This window comes from Myxocyprinus asiaticus, chromosome 37, assembly GCF_019703515.2.
Source record: "Myxocyprinus asiaticus isolate MX2 ecotype Aquarium Trade chromosome 37, UBuf_Myxa_2, whole genome shotgun sequence".
Classification (NCBI taxonomy): Eukaryota; Metazoa; Chordata; class Actinopteri; order Cypriniformes; family Catostomidae; genus Myxocyprinus; species Myxocyprinus asiaticus.
In genome coordinates, this window is record NC_059380.1 from 2,498,786 (window position 1) to 2,521,405 (window position 22,620).

At 38.2% G+C, this 22,620-nt stretch overlaps 1 pseudogene; it reads right to left on the bottom strand.

The window, feature by feature from the left end:
* Positions 1-22,620, bottom strand: part of LOC127427753 (protein diaphanous homolog 3-like) — a 122,296-nt pseudogene that overhangs the window by 70,943 nt on the left and 28,733 nt on the right.

Genomic DNA, 22,620 nt, shown 5'->3' on the forward strand with positions numbered 1-22,620 from the left:
CCATTGTTGTTGGTATTTTAACTTTAGTACAGATAAAAACTAAGCCACCCTCTGACACAGATAACTATTTGTTGTTTTTTATTGGGCCATTAGAGTGTTTATGATGAGTGTACGAGTATGTGTAATTTCAGGCATGACACAATCATGACGATAATATATTTCCGCCATTCCAGTTTGTCGTTTTCCGAGGTTTTCGAAAACATTGACACGTTAATGAGGAAATTGGTTAAGTGTGATTTATCTTACTGAATTATTCTCCCTGAGGATGAAGTGTAGAAGGAACAAATTGCTTTTTGTTCAGTCGTCATGCACACATAATATATAAGAGATCTATATGAGAGCTCCTGATCTTGATCTCATTCCCTCTCTTCATGTGAATATTGAAAGCACTACCTCTCTCACTCTATATAGTAAGTGCACTTTTAAGTGTGGGGACCTTAGGAACAGAATATACAAAATTAATAAGTAATGTTTCTGCCAATGTCTTAATGGTCATATTTGTGTGTGTGTGTGTGTGTGTGTGTGTGTGTGTGTGTGTGTGTGTGTGAGAGAGAGAGAGAGAGAGAGTGTGTGTGTGTGTGTGTGTGTGTGTGTGTGTGTGTGTGTGTGTGTGTGTGTGTGTGTGTGTGTGTGTGTGTGTATGTGTGTGTGTGAGGTACAAACAGCTTCTGGGGTGTTTTTTTTACACAGGGGAAAGCAGCTCAGGGAAACATTGTTGGCTGCTTTGAACATACAGCCAACAGGACTTAGGTCTACACATGCTGAGGATGAGAGAAATTCAGACTAAAGTCAGAATTAGAGGAAGGGCAGAGACACAGCATACAGACAGACTTTTTTTGGCCTGCAGCATGCTGACACTGATAAACTCCAGACACTTGACTCACATCAGACATAATCAGTGAGCAAGGTGCCAAATGACCCATCTGACTGTTCAAAGCAAATCTCTGTCTCCAAGTAAATTGTGTAGCTTTTTTTTTTTCAAGGTACTGTATATAGTTCACCCAAAAATGTACATTTTGTCATTATTTACTGTCATCATATTGTCATATTTTTTTTTGTCATGCATTTCACATGCATCTCCTGTGACCACTTTCTTTCTTCAGCAGAACACAAAAAGATTTTTAGAAGAAAATATCCACTTTCACTTTCACTTTTACATATGAATGTCACATGTGGTGCATGTTTAGTTTCACTTTCACATGTGAAATTGAAAGTTAAAGTGGAGATTTATCGTAAAAAAGACTTTTGTTCTTTTCTCACCCACGCCTATTATATCGCTTCAGAAGACATGGATTAAACCACTGGAGTAGTATGGATTACTTTTATGTTTCCTTTATGTGATTTTTGGAGCTACAAAGTCTGGTCACCATTCACTCGCATTGTATGGACCTACAGAGCTGAAATATCTTTTCTAAAAATCTTTGTTTGTGTTCTGCAGAAGAAAGAAAGTCATATACATCTGGGATGGCATGAGGGTGAGTAAATGATGAGAGAATTTTCATTTTTGGGTGAACTATCCCTTTAAATGAGATTCAGATGTGCATGCTTCTCATCTGTTGATATCAGGCACACTGAAGAAGTTCCGTGAAGTTCTTGTACATGAGTATGTACAGTATGCACTGTTTCAAATTTTCAGATCGGATGGTTATTTTCTTTAAAAGCCGCAGGTAACAGGCAAAGTTTAAAACTCTTGTTTTAGCACAGTGGATGATTGGCAGGTGACTGGGTGGTGCTTCTCTGTTCTCGGGATGCAAAAGGTGTTAGGCAGTATGTTGGTGTTAGGGATGGGAATTTTCTAGTAATTTTGTAGTTGTGTAATCCAACCCACCAAAAAAGCGCGTACTCAATTACTAGTAAAGTAAAATGCAAGTTAAAACTAACAAGTATGATGCATACATAATTTTTTTTAACTTTTTGCACAAATGTTACCAAGAATATGCAAGACATATTGAATTTATTCATGTGTTAATATGCATTAATAAAATGGAAAACAAAAATATTGAAAAACAACAGCAAAAACATTTGCACTCACATGGAGCTTACATAGAAACCAATACTGGCGGTATAAGGGTAACACAAAATCTACATAAAGGCTATCATTCCACATGTTATTATCCAGAAAAATGTGGTGAAAATTGGCTTTTTATAAAATGCGCTCTGCCGGTGTTTACAGATTCAACGCACGCAAACACATATGGGTCTATTAAGCTTCAGAGTTCCTCATATCTTACCACAATAAAAGCAGATCCCCGTGCATTGGTTTGCATGACTCCAACAAGGACTGAATACAAATATACAAGTTTTATTAAAATATACAAGAATATAAAAATATTACAAGTATTGTGTAATGTCACACTTTGTTTTGTTTAAAAAGCACAGATGACATGATATCTTCTTCTCAATGACATACATCCACGGCACCCCCCAGTGGACTCAATTGTAACTGCAAGATTGGTGAGAGATTCAGAGGTAAAATACAGTGTAACTCAGCATTGCCAACGGCAGGCAAATGGGCAAAGGAAAAATACTTTTCGAAATTCAAGTCGAATTTTTAATTAGGGATGTTTCATGAGTAATCGAGTACTCATTCTGCACCAGCTACTCGAGTATTAAAAACACTACTGAAACAGCGCAAATTCATTTTCCTGTACACTGTATTACACTGTATTTTCCCTCTGAATCTCTGGCCAAATCTCGCAGTTATAATTCAGTCCACTGGGGGGCACTGTGGATGCGTGGCGTCTGCGTTTTCAAGCAAAACCAAGTGAGGCAATACTTGTAATCAGGGACTAAAAATGGTTCAAGGAACGAAAACAAAAACAAAAACCCAAAACTATTTATTTTATTTTATTTTTTTTTTATTTTTTTGCAGAACAGAAGCAAAAATGCGAACAAAGTGATTTTCAAAGATTCTGGAGTGAAAATGTCATTTTTAAATGCTGGTAAACGATTAAAACCGGTTAATTTCGTTCCAATAGTTTTTTTTCATTAAACCAAAGGCCAAAGGTTTATCACAGTAAATTTCTGGAACTACACCACATCATGTTGCCCAAAATAATTATCCTGAAGGAAACTGCTGCATCTAGGCATGTGACGGCATTCAGTTATACGGTATATCACGGTAATTAACATGCACAATATTGTTATCGTGGGCACTTCAAAATACCGTAAATAATTCTAGATAACCTTTTAGCCAAATTGTTTAGATGTTTCTGATCGCACAGTCGTTTTTATTCCATCAATGAATCAAGATTTACAACACTGTGTGTATGTGGCACAAATGACACATGTGCACTCTGATGTAAACAAACCCATGTGGACAAGAAGAAGGAGGAACGCATCCGGCCCTTTATCTGCCTTCTAACAGGGTTAAGTCGGTAGAGTGGACGTATTTTGGGGTTCCATAAAATGCAGAGGGAGTGATGGTTTCCCTTTGTGTAAAACATGTGGCAGAAAAGTGGCAGCAAAACACGGGAATATCTCCAACATGTTCGCTCATCAGCGGGACAATCAGTCTGTTCAGTTCAGCGGGATAAAGGTAAGTTGTGACTCGGCTCGCTTTTCCAAACTGTTTTTGAAAACTGAGAAACAACACTATAAAAGACAAATAGCTAAGTGACAACTAAGACGACAAAGAAATTGAACTGTTGTTGCCATTTGCAAATAGTTTCGCTTGCTTTCAAGAGGCCGAAGAGTAGTTCGCTAAAACTCTGCTGGCTACACAGAAACATTTGTGTCTCATAGTAACAACTAAAACACAGTTGTAATCAGCTAACACTAAGACCTGTAATTAACCTTTGTGCGACCTTCGGGACATTTTTGTCTTTTTCATTTTTGTTTTTTTGATCATTTTGGCTGTGTTAATGCCAACGGCGTACATTTTGCCAAAGGTGTGTATTTTTGGGGGAATTTTGATATTTCAACCTCAGTTCCTATAATACATCTATAATACACTGTGTACACAAAATAGTTCCACTCAGGACCTTCAGGACAAAAATGTCCCCATTGAAACCCATTAAAACTGCAATATTTGATCCCAGTGCCATTAAAGCATAAAATCATGAATTCTATGATATTATGCTTTCATTCCGGAGCCCTGGCTTCAAAATTTTAATTTTTTATATTTTCCACCTGATGCCGCCATTTTTCCTCATGTTTAGCCTATGGAGCAAATACAAGCTTTTCCCCTATTTTCTGTTTGCTGTATAATAGAGCACTGCTGGCCAATTGAATAAATGATGCAGCTAAAATTGTGTGTGTGTGTTGGTATGAATGTCAGAGTGTGTTTTGTATGTGTGTATTGAGAAATGTGTGTGTGTGTGTGTGTGTGTGTGTGTGTGTGTGTGTGTGTGTGTAAAAAACAACAGTGGTATTATGTAAACAAACTGGCATTTAAAGGGTTAATATCCTGAAAATGAATGAATATTTGGTAAGTTATGATCAGGACTGATGTTGGTTAAAAAATCTAAGTCAGTGAAAGAGGAAAATAATATTAATATATAATATTTTTTATGGTAGTTTTTTGACAAGGACATTTTTGTCCTCTAAGGACCTCTGAGTAACTTTTTTTTTTTATTATTGACGCACAAGGGTTAATAATGGGAATGTGGCACAATGATCATTTCAATGTTAATTTCAAGTTAGAACGCCACGCAAACATACATTGCTATAAAGTGTGAGTAAACTTGTGGTTATTAAATTTGTAGCTAGTGCCTAGCTATATACAGGGGTGGACTGGAAAGAGAAATCGGCCCGGTATTTTAAATAGAAACTGGCCCAAAATCTGATGGGGGGAGGTCGCTGTCCTTTTCTGCATATGGCTGGCCCCTTCGGCATATCGCGGTGCTGTTTTGTGGCCTGCTCTGCATAACGCAGCAGCTCATTTCAGCTTATCGCAGCCTATTTGGCCCGTTTCGCAGCCGGCCGGAAAAGTCCCAGTTCTCCCGATGGCCAGTCCGCCCCTAATCGGCCCCAAAGTGCATCGGCCCACCAGGAAAATGCCCAGTATGCCAGATTACCAATCCAGCCCTGGCTATATATTAGCAACTGGCTTGTTATCCAGAAAAAAAAACATGCATACTATTGTCGTAGCCTAGTACAGTAGATGGCTTGATAAAATTAGTCTAGCCTGACTTTAGCATTAGCCTAAGCAAGACAAGGTCTGTACTGATTTCTAATGATCAGGTGCGCCGTGGCAGAATGACCATTTAAATATTAAGACATCAACTTAATGTTATATTTGGCTTTGTATCTACGGTGTTGATGGTAGTTTTTTAAATGTTGAGGGCTCTTTCAAAGTTCTTTGTTATCTGTTAATTCATTTAAAGGCCAGTTTGGTATTGAAAAATTAATTAAACTTGGTATTAAGAGAACAAAAATAAAGTTTATCTTTAAACCTGTTTTTGTAATGTAATGCAATACCGAGATAATACTGTGTACCGTGATAAAAGCTTCAGCAATTATCATGCCGTGAAAATGTGATGCTGTCACATGCCTAGCTGCATCACACATTTCTTTGCCTAATTGCCCGTTGTGGATGTCGCATTCTGTGAATGAAGACTTTTTTAAAAACTATGTATTATTACTACATATACTGTACATGCATGGCTAATCTAGATACAGTGAAAACATTATTAGAGGTGAAAGTATATTTCTGAGTTGTTTCCAAGTCCTCAATGAATTATTGTTAGATATGATGAATTAATACAGATTTGATGCTGCTGGGTTTTGAATGAGAAGCAGATCTGTAATTAAAATTATACTTAACTGTTAATTAACTGTTTGCTTGTTATGATTTCTATGCTGATAAATCCACCACATAGGAAAAAAATAATAATTGCTTACTTTCGATTATTTTGGTGAGGCAAGTGGCTTATTTTGCACTTGTTTTGAGGCTTGTTTCTCTTGTGAGATCTGGTAACACTGCAGTTGGTATTTCACTCATCCCTTTAGCGCAGAGTACTCTCATTTTAAAGAACGTTATTAACCGTTCTTTTATTTTGTGCTAACTGGTTATCATTTGGAAAGGAGGCTGCGGAACTTCCGAACCGGAACAAAAAAATACTTTTTTTGTTTTTCTCAGAACGAACCAAATGAAAAACATTTCATTTTTAGTCCCTGCTTGTAATGTTTTGATTCGTATTGAATTGTACTCTATTTGTATTTGGTTCTTGTTGGAGTCATGCAAACCAATGGACGAGGATCTGCTTTTACTGGGGAAAGATTCGAGGAACTTGTAGCTTTTCAGACCAGTATAGGTGAGTGCAAATGTTTACTGTTATTTTTAAATCTTTTCCCCTATTTATATTAATAAATCATTCCCCCATCATTCTGCCTAACATCTCTTTTTGTTTTCAATGGATGACAAAAGGTTTCAAACAACATGAGGGTGAGTAAATGAACAGAATTTTGTTTTTTGAGTGAACTAGCCTATTTCTTCTATATCTTTTCTCTACTCTATGTTTTCTACATATCTTTCACCAGGATTCACAATTCATTTTCCCAGCCAGGTCACAAACATGGTCAGCGGGAGACAGACACGGTCAGAAGCACTAGATCATTACACCGCAGGATCGGGCCCCTCTGTTCCTACCCATGGTGCACTGGGCCTGTGAGATGCTGCCCTGACCACCCCCCTCCACAGGACATTGAGGTCTTAATCATCACATACAGGAGGTACAGCTGCTCCCACTGAACAATTCTCCACCCATCCCTTGTTCTCTCTCTTACTATCCTTTCCTGTTTTCTTTATATAACTCCAAAACCTTATCACCATGGTGACTGCTTTTGTGACATCAGGGAGGCAAATGACTTTTTGCATCCCCTGACAGAGCAGCACACTCTTCACCAAAACCTCAAAGCATATTTAAGGTTAATGAAGACATTTGGTCTGTGTGGTTTAGATGTTGTGCTTAAAAAATTATGAGACAAACGTACCAGTCTTCATCTGTGTCCACAGTATGTCTAGTATTGTGAAATAAAAAAGTGGTAAAAAAAAAAAAAAAGATAATTTGAGGTATAGAATGGATTTAAAATGTCCTCGTTTATGATTAAAGTGCAATAACTAAAAAAAAAAATAAAAAAAAAATTAAAAAATAATAATAATGAGACTAAATAAACAAAATCAGTATTCTTTTAGTTAAAGGGTTAGTTCACCTGAAAATGAAAATTATCTCATGATTTACTCACCCTCATGCCACTCCTGATGTGTACGACTTTCTTTCTTCTGCTGAACACAAAAGAAATATTTTAGAAGAATATTACAAATCTGTAGGTCCATACAATGTAAGTAAATGGGTACCAAAATGTTGAAGCTCAAAAATGCACACAATGGCAGCATAAAAGTAATCCATATGACTCCAGTGGTTTAATCCGTGACTTCAGAAGTGATGTGATAGGTGTGGGTGAGAAACAGATTATTTTTAAGTCCTTTTTTACTATAAATTCTCCTCCCTGTCCAGTAGGTGGTGATATGCATGAAGAAAGCAAATCGCCAAAAACAAAAAACAAAAGTAAAAAAGGTGAAAGTGAAAGTTGATAATATTAAAAGGGCTAAAATATTGATCTCTTTCTCACCCACGCTTATATCACTTCTGAAGACATGGATTATTTAACCACTGGAGTAGTATGGATTACTTTTATGCTGCCTTTGTGTTTTTGGAGCTTCAAAATTTTGGTACCCATCCACCAGTATTGTGAGGACAAACCGAGCTGAGATATTCTGGGATGGCATGAGGGTGAGTAAATGATGAGAGAATTTTCCTTTGTGGGTGAACTATCACTCTAAGTTTTGATTTATCACAACAGAGCTGTGTAACTTTGAAATTTAAACATGCTCCATGTTTACTTCAGGTAGAGGGCATTTAAACACATTTTGTAACATTGTACATTGTACACCACAAGAGTTTTATCTACAGTTAGTACAGATTAATCAAAATACAATTATAAAACCTCACAGACAATAAAAGATAAACGTAGTTCACTCAGGATCAAACCTACTCTTTCAAACACGCATTATCGAAACAAATCTTTTCACTCGAATCTTGCTTGCAGCGGCAACGTTAAAAGACAATAGTCTCACATTAAGCAGCCGAGTCATGATTTTAGAGCAGAAGCTCCAATCACCTGGTGGCGTCTTGTGTCAGGAATCACAGGAACGAAGGTAAACATCCTGGAGCATGCCCTGGGTCATGGATCAACCTGTCTGCTTAGTGCCAAGCCCTCCGAGCCTGACAACAGGCCAATTAGATCAACTCTGTGCAGGTTATGACATTAATAAACCATGAAGCCAAGTCTCCTTGGGTAATTGTAGCTATCACTCTGAACCAGATTCTCATTACTTACTGTGGTATTTAGCGCACAAACTGATTTACAGAACACTAAAACACGGGACAGTCCCACCAAAACAACCAAGTGTCATTCTCAATGGCACAGCAGTGATAAGCCAAAAGTGACATCAGTAACTCTAGAGTTCATAGTTCCCTACTGGTATCAAACCTGCAACCATTGTGTTAACAGCCGTTATGCTTCTTTGACGATTAATGTACCTCCATTAAGGTACCACCACCCAATTGCCATGGACTTGGTCCATTCAGTGAGGAACTGACAACCGTTGTGACTCAAATTGTCCTTTACATATAACAGCAGACAAGAGCAGATCGAATATTATCTGTATGGACAGGTAACCAAAGTCAGTCCTCTAACTTGCTCAGTCCTTCTCCACCTCATGAAAGCCTTGAGTAATATCTGTAACCACAGTGACAGATAACTAGGGTTGAGTACAGAGAATCGGTTCATGTTCCATTCTTTAAAAAATACCTGAATCGTTTGATCTTCATGACTTTTGGTTCTGTTAACGGTTCCCCTACGTGCAAGTCCAAGCTGATGCAGACAGAACACTGAACTAAAATGTTTTGCCAGTGTTTCCATTAGCGCATTTTGCAGCACTCTCTACTGGGTCTACAGCGTAAAACACACAGTGCTACCAGTGTACTTTGATTCCCAAATAAATTACTCACATGAGCCGGCTCTTCTGAATCTACCACTTAAAATATACAGTCATTCCAGTACAGTCAGATTCCCGAAAGAATTATTATAATGAGCCGGTTCGTTTGAATCTACAGCGCAAAACATACAGAGCTGTCGTTTTAATCTTATACTGATGCACAAGTTATGAATGTCCAACTCTAAATGAAATAAGAGCTGTTGAAGTCTCACAAACCTGAAGTAAGACTACAGTTGTGGCTAAAAATATTGGCACCCTTGGTAAATATGAGCAAAGAAGGCTGTGAAAAAATTCTGCATCGTTTATCCTTTTGACCTTTCACTCAAAATAAAATCACAAAATTCGAACCTTTATTGAAGTAAAACAATTGAAACAGGGGAAATATCTCATTATTAAATAAATATTTTTCTCCAAAACGCATTGGCCATAATTATTGGAACACTTTTATTCAATACTTTGTGCAACCTCCCTTTGCCAAGATAACAGCTCTTGAGTCTTCTCTTATAATGCCTAATGAGGTTGGCGAATACATGGCAAGTGATCTGAGACCATTCCTCCATACAGAATCTCTCCAGAACCTTCAAATTCAGACTTCCATGCTGGTGGACTCTCCTCTTTAGTTCACCGCACAGGTTTTCTATGGGGTTCAGGTCAGGGGACTGGGATGGCCATGGCAGAACCTTGATTTTAGGTCAGCGAACCATTTTTGTGTTGATTTTGATGTTTGTTTTGGATTATTGTCCTGTTGGAAGATCCAACCAGGGCCCGTTGTAAGCTTTCTGGCAGAGGCAGTCAGGTTTTGATTCAGTATCTGGTGGTAAATGATAGAGTCCATGATGCCATGTATCCGAACAACATGTCCAGGACCTCTGGCAGAAAAACATCCCCACAACATTAAAGTTCCAGCACCACATTTAACCGTGGGCAATGGGTACTTCTTCATCTCATTGTGCACCAAACCCGTCTCTGGTGTTTGCTTCCAGAAAGCTCTATTTTTGTTTTATCTGATCATAAAGCCAGGTCCCATTTGAAGTTCCAGTAGTGTCTGGCAAACTGAAGACGCTTGAGTTTGTTGTTGGATGACAGCAGAGGCTTATTTTTCTTGAAACCCTCCCAAACAACTTGTGGTGATGTAGATGATGTCTTTTGAGACTTTCTGACCCCAAGACCCAACTAATTCCTGCAATTCTCCAGCTGTGATCCTTGGAGATTCTTTGGCCACTCGAACCATCCTCCTCACTGTGTGTGGAGACAATATAGACACATGTCCTCTTCCAGGCCGATTCGTAACATCTCCAGTTTATTGGTACTTGTTAATTATTGCCATGATGGTGGAAATGGCCATTTTCAATGCTTTGGCTATTTTCTTATAGCCACTTCCCATTTTTTGAAGCTCAACAACCTTTTGCCGCACATCAGAACTATATTCTTTGGTCTAACCCACTGTGATTGATGATTACGGGAATTTGGCCTATATGGTATCTCATATTTATACCCCTGTGAAACTGGAAATCATGGCAGAACAATTTCATGTTCCTAGTCACCCAGGTGCACTAAAAAAAAATTAAAATATGAATGGGAATATACATCAGATATATTTTACTCATAAGAATTTCTAGGGGTGCCAATAATTGTGCCCAATGTGTTTTGGAGAAAAAAAATATGTATTTAATAATGAGATATTTCCCCTGTTTCAATTATGTTACTTCAATAAAAGGTGAATGAAAGGTCAAAAGGATAAACGATGCAGATTTTTTTTCACAGCCTTCTTTGCTCATATTTACCAAGGGTGCCAATATTTTTGGCCACCACTGTATATAAAACAGTGTAACTGTCTCTGAAAATGTAACTGTTATGTAATGTTACTTCAGACCTGTGAGACTTTAATCAAGCAGTGCACTTATTGAATTGTTCATATGACAATGTGCAGTTAAAGATACACAAGAAATGATCTCATCATTTTGCAACCAGCTGCAGAGGGGAGTAAATACAATAAGAACTGTATTTCTCATTTGTGAAATCTGATAATGAGACTATGAGTTATCTCATCAAATAATTCTTCCTCAAAAGTACTAAAAGAATTACTGGAATCCTTATTGGAACCATTAAGGAACCAGAATCTTTAAGAGGAATCAGAATAGTTACATTTCTTTCGTCTCCCATCCTGACAGATAACAGTAATAATTACAGCTAAACACTTTGAATTGTGTCTTTAAGAATTACATTTTTATTCTAAATATCAAGGAGATCATACTGCTTTCATCCAATCAGGCATTCGGTCAAAAACTCTCCCGATTCATCCGATCCAATTAATTCAGAAAGAGGTCTGAGTTTGTTTTGTTTTGTTTTTAAAGAAAACTCATGTATTAACACCTTTAAGAAAAAGTAAAGCTTGGGCAAAAGATTACTTAATTTTGTTTTTGTTTTGTTTTTACTTATTGCACTTCAAATACGATTTTTTAAATTATTTTTTTTAAATCGAGCAGCCCTAGCACTAACATTAGTGATTAACAGCAAAGAATAACTCATGCCTAATGCCATACTTGTCAATAGCACAAAAGATCCAAATTTAAACTAGTTGTTGATTGCAGTTCCGCTCATATAGCACACATTAACCAAACTCACTGTCAAACTCTGGTTGTAGCTGTTAATATACTCTCAAAACCAACCAAACTGTATAATTAGAAGCATATTTAGCACTCAAAACAGGATTTACCATAGCATTACAGACCTTATGGTATAGACTGTTCTGTCTGCATTGGATTTGCACAAAATAAAATATTATGATAAACAGATAAATAGAAGATTTTATAAGTTCTTTTTTTGAGTATCAACAGACAGGATTTTTTGAAAACTTTGTTTGTTCCAATAAAATGATTTTGTCAAAGCACAACCCTTCCCTTGCCTTTTCTCTATCTGCTCTGTCCTCTGCAATATTGCCTATAATTGCACGCAAGCATAAAACAGCAGCCCATAAGCAAATGTCAGACATGCTTAGGGAATTGATCATCAATTTAAAGGACAGGTCACCAATGCCTCTAAAATGCCAGACCCTCTCATATCCAATCAGCATGGAGAGCAACTGAGGGCATAAAATAATTTTGTTTTTAAATTTAAAAAACATAAAATGTCTCATCAACCTGTTCGGCTTCCTGTGGTTGTGATAATTAACATCGGGTTCTGGTCGAATGACAAAATGTGTTGGAGTTTCACAGCCAAATATTAAAAGTCCCTGAAATATTGCTGTCTGAATTATCATCATCACATCTGTGCATGCCATAGCAACCCAAACATATGAATTGTGAGTTGTCCACAAAAAAATAAAAATAAAAAATAAAGAGGATTTAGAGTTCCCCAGAATGTGGAGGAACAACATGGGCCAGTCCTCAAGGATGTCAGTGTGTGCATGATAGAGGTCTGTAACCCAACCCAGGCCCGACGGGACCCGAGAACCTGATGGGTTTCGGGCTGTGTTCGGGTCAGTTTTTCAAGTAGGACTTTGGGTTCGGGCCGGTTCGGGTTTGTATGAATGAAAAAATAAACAGGCCTACCGAACTTGTTTCGCACACGCGCTCTCACTCAGACACGCGTGATTGGATGAGTTAGGGGCCGTTCACACCGAACGTGTTTTTGCATGCATCTGCTCTGTTTTCCCATTGTTTTCCCATGTAAACACATGCTGGACGAATGTCTTTGACTGTTGCGTCGTGTCTCACTGTTTCTTCAGCTACTTGCGCAGGACCAGCACATTTTAAACACCATGTCAAGTTAAAAAGAACTTAAAATTTTCAAAAACGCATGTGGAGACACCTGCGCTCTGTTTCATTCTTTGCGCTGCATCTAGATTTTTTTTAGTGCAGGTGTCACAAATATTTACCATTCTGAACAAGTTCAGGCTGTATAGAGGGGACTGTTGCATTGTTTCATATTATTCAGATTGTTCTGCACCAAGTGAAGTTACAGCAAATAAACGGTAAGTCAATGCTTTTTTCGCTTCTGCTCTAGTGTACTAAGGGGCTGCGTGCCTTGTTAAAACTGTGTATGTTTACTGTTTCAGTACTGTTACAAATGTTGCCTATAATGCTTTCATAAAATATAGCCTACTGCAACAGTACTTGCTAAGAGAAGAAATTATTATTAATTGAGCGATTTAGGTTTGGGTTGGGTTGTAATCTGACGGTATCGTTCGGGCTGAGTAGGGTCGGGCCACACAGTCTCGGGGATGAGTCGGGTTCGGATTTAATTTTAAGGCCCGTGCAGACCTCTAGTGCATAAGTTCCTGCTGTGTGATGTACCAATGGATCCCACTGCTTAAGTCCTATAGGAGCTCATTTAATGTATCAGGTGTTGAGCTTTTTGTGGAGCAAGTATCTGGGACATGCCCCCACTATACTCAATGTAATATTCTGTAACTGAATGTACCAAACTATAAATGGGATAAAATGTGTCACTGTAAGTGACCAGATTACCGATAAATTCTAAAAAACTTAAATAGGCTTCTATGAGGGATCACTGTTTTAGACCGACCAGCGTCTCCCTCTACCCCTAAGAGCAGAGAAAACAAAATATTGAGTGTGTGAATGGTCTAAGCAGACATGCGTCTGGGCAGTCAGTCCCGGGGAAATATGGCTATCTGCCCAGGTCTTTTCCTGCATGTCGTTTCTGGGCTAGTTTTCCCCCCTGGTTTGCTTTATGATTCATAATGAGCCAAATCATCATTACCCATCGAACCTCGAGATTCATAAAGCTAAGCGCACACACACACACTCACTGAATGTCGTCCAGCAAAATAGCTTTAAATGATTATGGACTAATCTTACACCAGAGGGATGCCGACTCTGGCCTCAACACACACAAACTCTGGAAGCAGTCGCTGATGTTTCATTATTCAGAAATTTGTTCTATAATAATGAGACCATAAATCTTAGAGTAATCTAGGCAATGTCACCCAAATTCAAGAGGAGGATAAGGCAAAGACCTAGGCTACATCTTACCTAAAGGTCAGCCACGTGATTATAAACCAGAACAATGAAAAATGTTAACAGAAGTAGTTTACAGACTTGAAAGGGACTGCACAATTTTTTAAAGCCTTTAAGGGTTTAAAAGAGGCAATCTGGATTTTGATGACACTTATTTTGTGCGATTTCAAATTCAGGTGTAACCAACATAATTTACTTGAAGTTGTGGATGTTTACCACTGGTTGTCAAGTATCTTTCTGCAGCAGGTCACAGGTTTCCATTGGCACAGTTGTGATTTTAAAATAAAGTGCTTAGCCCCGGGCTTTTCCAGGAGGTACTAGCATATAATAAGGTTTTCTCTCTTAAACTGCACCTCAGCACAAACCCAGAAAATATACCATATGCTCCATTCATCTTTGCAGTTTAATATGTGTATCTTTTCAAATAAACTTCAACTCCTTGGGTTACTTTGCACAGTATTAGTCTCCCAGATGAACAGGCAAGGATTATGTTTGCCCTGGGCATAAGATGACCTGCTAGTGGACTCGCCACCGGGGAGCACTACAGCACTGACTCCCAATTACAGACTCCAAAGGGAATGGATGTCCAAATCCTGAAATCAAACGCAGAGGGCCACTGTGGTTGAAGAGAAAACAAGATCTAAGAGCACGGAAGAGAATGTGTGTATGGGGCCTTTAATGACCGAGCATGTCAGAGTGTTTTTGTACAAGAGTCCTGTGCCAAAACACAATGTACTCGAGCTCCATTGTCCAGTCCCTCTCTTTGCTTGTGCATCCTCCTATTTCTATTCATTCTCCATCCTTTCCTCTGTCCTAATGATTTATCATATTTTCTGGTGCGAGTGGGAGGTCTGTACAGTCTAAACAGGGCCTGGCATTATTGAGAAACAAACCACGCAGGAACTTCTCCATTTAGTGCCTTTAGAGATGGCATTAAGTAAAAGAGCGAAAGGAGAGGAAAGCTGAAACAGCTCTCTTCATCACACAAAGGCTAACCTTAATGCATAATGCAAATGAGCACAGGAGCATTGGCTTGGCTCTCCTTTTAGCGCTCTCATATAATTAAGAGCTCTGGGGCCCGACTATTTGGGCCCAGGAGAGGAAATTTTTTCCTTTTCTTGTTCTCTTTCATTCTCTCTCTCCTGTACTGTTCGTGTATATTAAATTCCCATCTTGAGGAGGTACTTATGGTTGCCCCAACAAAGTAAGAATAGCTTTTATCATGTCATATCTGAGAATTATTCCGTGATCTATATTCAGTTAGGCGTGCTGACTCCTCATGAACGGAACAACACTCCCATTACTCTCCAAATTTCCATTTCCAAAATAGAATCAGATGCAGCTGACCTTCATTTGAACAGGGAGAGAAAGAAAGAGAAACAAAACAAGAACAGCAACTGTTATCTCGACAACATTTGCATGCAAGTCCTTTGCTTTTCCAAAGATAAACTGATGACAAATTTAATGACATTTCAAAAAACAGATTCAAAGAATCACTTTATAAAGCAAGCTTCAACTTTTCAAATATAAAAAGTAGTATTAAAATAATTGCACATCAGCTCCTTTGATTTAAAAACAATATAATGCTGTCTTCCAGCTGAAGTGATGGACTAGACTAGAGGGAGCATGCTTTATTAAAACAAAAGGTTCGAGCCCAGTGGAGACTTCAGTCAAAGTCTGCAATTGCATGGTGCCAGAAAAACAGAGACGTTTTTGACAAGATACAGCCCTTAAAGTCTGTCTCCCATTAAGTCTTCAACCAACTCCATCAAAAGAAAAAAATGTAAAACCAAAAAACTACAGTAGTGTACTTCACTACCCTAGCTAGCTACATTTTAAGGGTCACACAAATGGTCTCTCATTCATCACATAAAACTGTAACATTAAAAGATACATTTTCATCCACAACATGATCAGAATTTCCTCCGCTCATAGACAGCAGTCACAGCACGCAGATTGTAAGGACAAATGCATGGAAAAGCACGACAAAGCCTGAATCTGTTGCTGTGCGTGGGGAGCTTCTTATCAGCCTCAACTCAAAGTACATCATGAGAGAGATGCTTGCTTCCACCACAAGCTAGTAAAACAGAGCTAAACACGGTGACGGCAGCAGAAAGCTTATAACATGCAAGGTGAAGAATAGGCTTCCATTTACTGACTAAATAAACTGTAATACACAGTTACTGGTGCTGGGCTTTTTTAGCAGCTCTACAGAGCTATCTAGAGGCCACAAAAAAGAAGAGCATGTGTCTTAGATGCTGAAGTGAAAAGAGTATTAAAACTGAATGGAGAGGGTTAACAGAATGTAGAAACATGTTTTAACTATATCAGAAACAACACTTAAGATGTCCAAGACAAAGAAGTATTCATATTCACTGGACTGATTTAAAAGTGGTTTTGAGAGTATGCAAACATATCAGAAACTTTCTTAAGGGAAAACGTATTCAGAAACGTATATACATTTCATGTGCTCCAGAAAGACTTAGACATGCATTTAGAGACACATTGAAAGGGCATGCTGGAATATAAGGAGGATTGTCATCTCCACCTCTCAAGGCTTTAATGCTGGGGTCGGCAACCTGTGGCATGCGTGCCAGCATTGGCATGCGGAGGGGTAATCACTGTCATTCCAGCAACGGTGAGAGAGAAATAGACCATTTTATTTATATAAATTCCGCACCTGTATTCCAATCTACATCTTGATGTAATCCTTCCTCATGATCACACAGCGTGTTTTCATCAGCTGAATGGGAGGCTAATCAAAAAGTTAAAATGTGACAAGACTGCAGTGTACCCAACAGACTCGTGCAGCGCGTGCAAGCCATTCGTGCATCACGAGCCGGCAGCGCTTCACTTTCGGCTAATTGCGCAAGTAAACGCGGCCGCTTAGCTCCAGTCAGTCTGCGCGGATGACAGCCTACATTCCAGGTTTCATTTGCTTCTTTTTGCTTTCAGAAAAACACGTGATGTAATAAGGAAAACGCCACTATTAATCCTTGAGATTTCCAACCCAGCATACAGGTACACCCTCCTTAAACCATAATCACACTCAAAATTACATTAAACTATTAAAAGAGAAAACATAAAAATCTGAGTCGAATCAAAATATTAATGAAACCTGGAAATGAAGTTTTAGGATTTTGCAGATGCTCAGCACAGCCACTGACCAGGAAAATAAAAAATGGCACTCCATGTCAAAAAGGTTGCCGACCCCTGCTTTAATGCATCCCAATCGATGAGAGAGGCCTTGTCGATGAAGGGTGGGCTGCCCATTCTCCAGTCTTCAACATATCTGGCTGATGCGGCACCATCACAGTCGTCATGGAAACGGGTTGTCAAATCATAAGAAGGAGACTACAGCACAAAGCTCAGGCTGACCTTTTGGACTTTTGTCCAAGTGTCCATTTAGCCTGACTAGTGTTTAACTAGATACATTTGCCTCCATAATATCTGCATCCGTTCCCTAAAATTTACTCTCACTCTTTCTCCATACACTTCATGATCAAGTTATGCAGAAGCTCTTCAGACAATATACACCTGTTGAATTGAAGAAATGTTAATTCTTATGCCCTATACTGCCCCTCAGTGGCAAGGGCAGGTATTCCAATCAAAGTCAGATCGATCAAAATCAATCAATTAAATCAGAAACCAGTTAATTACAGCAAGCAAGATCACAGAGACTGATGTTAAACAAATAAAATTGCAGTTTTTTTACAATCGTGGCTCTCCAAAGTTCAAAGAAAACAATACAGACAAAAAAAAAAAAAAAAAAGGTAATGTAATGTCACAACAAGCACGATGTTGTATTGCCTATATTGTAAACAGAAAACACAGCCAACAGTCAAGAGCAATTAGGGGGTGTTTATTATCCTTTGTTTGCAGTGTACAATTGCTGACGGGCAGGCATTTGTTTAAATCTGTTAATAATCAATCTGCTCAACAATCAATTATTTTAATTGTGGTTTCAGCAGCAACTGGAACCTGGAAACTGTTGAGGCTGCGTTCGTTAACAGCGTGTGTAGAAAAACGTTTGATCGATGGAGGGTACCAGGCACCATACCCCACCCCACCACCAAACTAACGACCTGAAACTGAGGACAAAATAGAGCGCACATCCATCCACAGTGTGACAGCAGGAAACTTTTTCCTCCAATTATAGATCTGAACAGATATCTAAAGAAACGCTTATTCCGTTTAATGCATGTTAATAAAAATGGATCTGAATTTTGACTTACCTACATGCTGATAATTATGCAGCTTATAAAAAAGCAGTGAACACCAGGCAAGCATACCACTTTCCAATCTACACTTACAACCTTCCAAATCCAATGTATAAAGTGATCTTATGAAAGTCAGGCAAGATGCTTCTCAGAATTCACAGTACATCCATACAGGGGCATCAAAACTGACAAACAACAAAATAAGCCAACTCACACACATACAATAAAAATTCACAAAAAAAACTTGACAGGCTGAGATCTTCTCAGACATATATACTGAAAGCTCATCTTCCACCACTGTGCTGACAAGAGCACTCAGTGAGTCTGTAGGCCACCTCACCATCGGGAACATGAGAGGAAAGTGTGGGCATTGTATTGCGCACCATTGCAGGAAATGCCTGTACCTCTCTTCATACAATGCCCTGCAGCATAGTGTTTTTCAACCTATTACTTCTCATTATAGTGCACAAGCAGAACTGGGGAGCATCTCTAAAACACACTGAGTGATAATTCTGTCTCTCATTAGGCTCATGTCAAAAAAGGAGTGCTAATCCACTGTATATTCTGATAGGCCTCTGCTGGTTTTGAGGTATGAAATACCAACATGATCACACAGGAAGTTGGCATGCTGTTTCCGTCATCTCCCATCGGACATATTTGGAACGGCTCAATAGCAATTACTTTCCCTCGTGGCATGACTGTTAGCGTGTTGCATCAGTTGCATGGGAGACCACAATTCAATCCCCATTCAAACTAGGAATTAATCATGTTTGTATAAACAATCACGAGCGTGATAAGGAGGTTGCATTTTTATCCCTAACATTGCATTTTGTCTCTACTAATGGTTAGGGTTAGATTTGTGTTTTGGTTGGGAGGTAGATTAAATAAAATAAGCATTTCTCTTCACTGTTTTACACTCTGTTCAGCTAAGAACAATTGTTTTTACAACTGGCTTCTGGCGAGCTCTCGTGGATATAAATGAATGTCACACTTGTCTATATGCTCTGAAACACCGCTTTAGCTTCTGGAGGCAGTGTTTTCAAATTCGGTCAACGTATACTGATTTCAGCTAAAGAAAAATCGGCACACACTTGCCGAATTTTATGTGAGCTCAGGCTGGAAATACAGAAATGGTCAGAGTAGACTCATCTTGAAATTACAATGTAACGTCTGTTGTAGTAGACACTATTAAAATCAACAGCATCTTATAATGGAGGCACACAAATACATTGTATCAAAAAAGCAGTAATGTTCTAACATTTGCACAGCAGATAATTAAAGAATATTTGTATTACTTGTGAGAGTGGCCCACAATGAAAATAATTAAGAACAATTCAATCTGGTCGCAAACTGTGTGGTCAGTTAAAATGGGCATCACGATTTTACATTTAATTGGATGTGCCCTCTCTATCACTTTCTTTGACACCTACACCTCCTTTGTCACAATGACAGCTCATTGTCATGCAAAAGCCTGATTCATTAAAATACACTCCATTAACAGACCTACAGTGTAATTATGAGATTAGGAATTTATCACATGCACTGAAATGCAAATCAAAAAGGTGTTTTTTTCTCTATTAAAGTAATTGGTTTGCAAACGCTGTCTTTCACCAACAGCAAACTCACAATTGAGAGAAGATTGAGAAAAGGCTATTATGGCCTTGCGAAACCTTGGAGGGAATTACAGAATATTGCTGTTTGGGAATTAAAGAGTCAGAAAAAACAGCAATTTTGACAAAAGATATGGCTGCAAATTGAACAAGCAGAAGAAAATAAATGGCACCATTTGTTGAAGTTGGAGAACTACAGACTGCATTTCAGTAGAGTAAGGGTGAAGATGGCACAAAAAAAAAAAAAGGGTTTGATCTGGTTAAGATCATGCCCGTCTTTTTTCATTGCACCTATATACCTGCAATTTTCAAAAAGCTTTTTGCCAACAATAGAATTCACATTTATCCAGCAATAATCTACTGAAAACCACAGGGGGTGTGTCTTGTCACAGTAAAACAGGCATTTCCTCTACCGGAAAATCTGAGCTATTATAGTACCATTCCTTGAACATTATTCCTCAAAAAGGCAAACAGCTACAAGATGTGCAATTAGTCAGTAAGAACGGAAATTATTTTTCAGCAGCATGATGAAGTAAACAAGTGTTGCACAACCAAAAACTGTTTTACCCGGGGTTTTTTTTTTTTTTTTTTTTTAGAAGCAAAATAGCTAAAAGTGTTCAAAATCTGCAAACCTTTACTAAAGGGGGACAGCTGCACCATCATCCCTGAAAAGAACATACTTTTTCGATTGACTTGGTTTAAAGGCTTGCATTATTTACTAAAGAAACAGTAATATGTAAATCAATCAGGTGCAGCCTTTCAAGATTAAAAACTAGAGAGACATAATTATTCTTGTATCTCTTTGGCTTTTCTCTCTCTAGTTGTTAGCAGACTGTTCAAAAGTACTTATTAAAGTATTAAAATAACTGTGAAGAGATCTTGAATAGTAAGTAGGGTGAAGAAGAAAAAAGTGCATAATATATGCATATTTCTCCTTAGCACAGTCACCTTAATTGCAGCATTTAAAAACAGGTGTGCAGTTTTTACACAACACTGAAACATCCTTGGTGAGACCCATTTCCAGCCAAGTGTTGCCTTATAAACGTTTATCAAATTCTTGAATTATAAAAATTATCCCACAAAAAGAAATCTTTCACATTGTCATCTGCTAGCTTCATAGTTTTACCTGATCCCAATCAACACATATTAAACAATGACAAATGAAACTTTTTCAAACTTTATGCAGTAATTATCCTCCTAAGGCAAATCATAGTCTACTGTAAAATCACACATCTCCCTTACTATCTTACCCTCACACAAAGTTTTTCATCAGTAGAGCATCACTGTATTAAATTATGCATATCTGTAAAAACTGCACATGAGGTCGTCTTCCTAACTTTCTTTACTTGTTTAACTTTTAACATTAGTAATATCCACACTAATCTGTTACCGGCTGGGTTTTTAAGGCTCTCTAAGTTGTGACTAATGCTGTCTTTTTAAATCTAAAGGGAAAATTAACAGGGCACGAATCTCTTACATATGTTCTTATGCCAGAGATTTAATCCAAAATATAGAATCCTATCTCTTTAACTCAATACACCCACTGAGGTACCTTTCCTTTCTAAGAAAAGCTCTGTGCCTGCTCTGAACTTTAAGAAATTTAGATTAAGCCATAACTTAAAGAGGCAAGGTGTGAGATACACTTAAAAGGTGTGCAAATGTCAAGTGCTTTAATACAGCCATAAATAAAAGAGATAAAATAAAGAATATTAATCTTATGTCACATACAGCCTTGGCATAGACGTGTCTATCTGCGGGAATTAAGAGATCATAACGAAATCTCACCATCACTTTTACTGTGGGCTCATAGCAGATAGGGACTAATTCCTGTCTGGAATCTCTTGGGGTCAATTGTCGACAAATGGAGAAGTAGAATTTGTGGCTTATTGGCAGGGGATCTGTAAATGGTCTGACATTTATCATCAGCCTCTCCCTGATAATAATAACCATTTCTCTGTGAAACACAAAATCGAAAGATGTTCTGAACACCTCATGCGATAAACCAGAAGTTAAAAAACGAGAATCAGTAAAGCTGGGGAATTAAGGTAGGAGGGATTTAGGAAAGGATAGCTCCCCTTCAACCTCTCCTTGGGCTCCTATGAGTACAGCACGTGTCCCACTTGCAACCCTTTCAAAGGCAGGTCAAAGGCAAGAGATAATTAGCACAGTAATGTATGATTAGCTGCATAAAGACATTATAAAAATGGACTATCCTGAGGGCAAGAAAAGGTGTTTCAGCATAGACGTACACTTGAAAGACTCTTGAGAGGGTGAGCAAGGTGCTTTCTAAGCTTGAGAAAAGACACGAGTTTGTGTAATAGGGATCTAAACCAACTTTTAGAGTAACAGTTTAACAGCAATATTGCAGTTAGATGCTACATTTAAACATGCATTATGGAAAAGTAACTAGTACAAACAAAATGTGTCGGTAATAATGTAGAGTGCAAGACTATATGGAAGTTGGAGGAAAAAATGTATAATGAGGTCCTGACCTCTAAACAATTGTATATAGGGATTCTGATTATTATTGGTCGATAACCGGGAAAATCAAAACCGTCGATAGTGAAATTACAGCCGATTACTGATGCAACAACTAATCGATAAAAATCGATAATTATCGACAATGAAAATCTTCGACAATGAATTTCATTATCGATTAGTTGGATATGTGCGGCGGGCACAGAGAAGCTTCGTCAGTGACGTCATTTGATTTCGATTGAAAAGCAGGCTGAAGTGGAAAAACACAACCCAAGTTGTCCAGCACACGAAAACACTTCATAAACACTTCAAGGAAGATCATAATAAGA